Source organism: Heloderma suspectum, chromosome 2 (assembly GCF_057233095.1).
Source record: "Heloderma suspectum isolate Gila_16-S chromosome 2, 16-S_ref, whole genome shotgun sequence".
Lineage (NCBI taxonomy): Eukaryota > Metazoa > Chordata > Lepidosauria > Squamata > Helodermatidae > Heloderma > Heloderma suspectum.
In genome coordinates, this window is record NC_139459.1 from 393,957,697 (window position 1) to 393,961,102 (window position 3,406).

Below are 3,406 nucleotides of genomic sequence, written 5' to 3' on the forward strand. Positions count from 1 at the left end.
GCCTCGCCTTGCCTGGCCGCGAAATTAAAAGTAAAAAAAAAAAAAATGCGTGATAGGCTACGTGACGATTAACGTAGCCTATCACGGCTAGATCTGCAAATTCAGCCATGATAGGCTACGTAAATCGTCACGTAGCCTATCACGGGTGGCTTAAAAAAAAAAAAAGCGCGTACGCAAATGGCGGCCCCGATAGGGAGCCGCCATTCGCGTTCCTTATTTGGTCGCTGTAGTCTACATAAATCTTTACGTAGACTACAGCGAAAATAAGCGCAACGCAAATAGCAAATAATCTTTACGTAGACTACAGCGACCAAATAAGGAACGGGAATGGCGGCTCCCTATGGGGGCCGCCATTATCCGTACGCGCTTTTTTTTTTTAAAGTCACCCGTGATAGGCTACGTGACGATTTACGTAGCCTATCATGGCTGACTTTGCAAATCTAGCCGTGATAGGCTACGTTAATCATCATGTAGCCTATCACGGGGGCGTTTTTTTTTCTTTTATTGGAATGGCGGCGGCGGCAGCCGGTCGAAAGACCGGCTGCCGCTCCCGCCCCGGACAAAGACCCGACGAACCGCCGGCCAGACCCGCCGCCGGGAGGGACATTCACCAATGGTAAGTCCCGTCCCGGGGGGGGGTGCGTGGGGAGGGGGGGTGTGGAGAATTTCTCCCCGAAACTTGTTCGGGGGGCCGAACATATTGGCGCTCGGCCCCCCGAAGTTTCGGGGAGAAATTCTCTGCCATCCCTAGAGGTATATAAATATTGTAAACGAAGAAATGAATAAGCCCACAAGAAGGATGTGAGCACAGTAGCACCCCTCCTCCCACCCCATCTCATGTTTCCAAGCAGGTGGTATTGAGAGGCAGACTGCCTCTGATCCTGCAGGTAGCATACAGCCATCCGATTAGCCTTCTCCACCTTGAATGTGTATAATCCACTTTAAAAACCACGCCAGTCAGTGGCCATCACTACATCGTGTAGTGCCAAATTCCAGAGTTCAATGATGTGATGATGTGTGAATTCATAATGAAACTGGGTCATCCATGAGGTCGTTCATAGCTAGCCAAATCCCTGCTCAGAGCCAAGGCCTCCTGCCTTGGACCATTCACTTCCACTCCACCTAACCAACCTCACAGGATTGTTGTGAGCATAAAATAGGATATCAGCCTTCACCCTTCCCAACAACGGATCTGCTAGGACATTTAGGCTGGAGTCCCCATGGCTTCTTTGTTGTCCCCATGGCTTCTTTGGCAAGATAGCATCCTGAATAGAAGCAAGGGCAGCCAGAGAAAGAAAATTTGTACCTTGTGGGCCTTGGACCAAGGCCTTTTCTGTACACAGCAACACCCCGGAGTTAACCAGTTAAATTTATCATTGCCAGTTTAATTACCGGATTAGTCTATCTTTATTTAATGATTAAAAATATGTGTACAATGCAAGCAGATGCTTGTCGGGATGATGACAAAGGAGGAGAAACAAAATCCAAGTGTGCCATCAATATTTTGTAGACCTAGCACATTTCTGGTGATAGAGACTCTCCAGGGAACTACAAGATCTTAATGGCCTATACTGTAATATAATGAATCGCTAGCACTTAGGATCAGATGCCATCTTCTGTTTTCATCATAAGATGTTCCTTTGTATTCAGATTAGGCTTCAGTACAATAATGTAGCTCTTGGGAATGAAGATGCAGCCCAGCAAGCCAGCACTGGAGGCCAAGATAGAGAAGACCTGCACGGCAACTGCATATTTCCCCTTGGTGCTCAGGTAGGTGGGCACAAAGGACACCCACACACTGCAAAAGACCAGCATGCTGAAGGTGATCAGCTTGGCTTCATTGAAGGCCCCAGGCAGCTTCCTGGCTAGGAAGGCCACTGTGAAGCAGATGGCAGCCAGGAAGCCCATGTAGCCAAGGGAAACATAAAACATGACAACAGACCCTTCATTGCATTGCAGGGTGATCTGTCCAGGCTGGGAGTGCATGTCAGAGTCAGGGAAGGGTGGAGAGACACCCAGCCACATGGAGCAGATGACAAGTTGGACACTGGAACAAGAAATGACAATGGAGTTGGTCAACCTCTTCCCTAGCCATTTTCTCACTCTGTTCCCTGGCTTTGTGGCCAGGAAGGCCAGCACCACAGTTATCGTTTTGGCCAGCACAGATGAGACAGCGACCGAGAAGATTATACTGAAGGCTGTTTGGCGCAGAAGACAATCCACTTTCCTTGGCTGGCCAATGAACAGGAAGGAGGACAAAAAGGAAAGCAGGAGGGAGACCAGGAGAATGTAGGAGAGGTCCCGGTTGTTGGCTTTGACTATTGGAGTGTCTAGAAATTTAATGAAGAGTCCTAACACAAAGCCTGTGGTTAATGTCAAGAATAGGGCAAAGGAAACCAAGGTGATCCCCAAAGGTTCTGTAAAGGACAGAAAGGATATATTCTTGGGGACACATTGATCCCGGTCTCTGTTTGGCTGCTGATGTCCTGGACACTTCTTGCAATGATCCGCATCTAAAAAGAAGGAGAGTGACTTCAGCTTCACTGACATGTATTTGACATTTCAGTGAAACATGTCAAATGTTTCATTTTGGGAGAAAACATGGGGATGTGGAAGAGGTCAGGAAACAATCATGGTTTGGATCCAGGACCCCACGTCCATGAAAGGAGGGACTTCCTACGAGAGGAAGGGCTCTGCATCCGGAAGTGGCTCCACCCGATTTTTGAGGAAAATCCCCCCCCCAGCTCACCTCATTCAGCAGGGCCTCTTGTCTCACTGACCAGGTTTGCATGATCACTCACAAGGACCTTCCTCTTAAGCCCCGCTCACAGCTCCGTATGTATTATCACAGTAAGGATGTTTCAGTTTACGTCTGTATTTAAGCCATGGTCGGCTACAGTGCATGGCAGCTGCCCGTTCTGAATATTCAAGCCACAGCAGAAGCAGGGCTGACATGCACCGTAACCCCCACAGTGTAAATATAGAAGTAACCTGAAACATCCTTCGTGTTTTAGTACACCGAAAGCTGTGTGCTGGGCTGAAGAGGAGGGGTCCTTGTGAGGGGAACTCAGAGGTCCATCCCAATAGCCAGAGAAGGATGCATTGAGTCCCCCCGCCCTGCACTGTATCCCAGAAATTGCCTTCCAAGGTCATTTCTTTCAACCCACTTTATGGAATTAATGACCGAGATTCAGAGTACAGATGCCAAGAAGAGATCTGCATTCAAAAATCTCTTCCAAATCTTCACAGAAAATGTTTGACTGAATATTTAATTAATTTGTTGAAAGGATGTTTAGCCTGCCCTTCATTAAAGACACTGAGGTGACATGAAAAGTGGAATAATAAGATATCAACATGAAAACTAGAATTAAAACACAAGAGCATCAAGATTCAAGAGAATGAATAA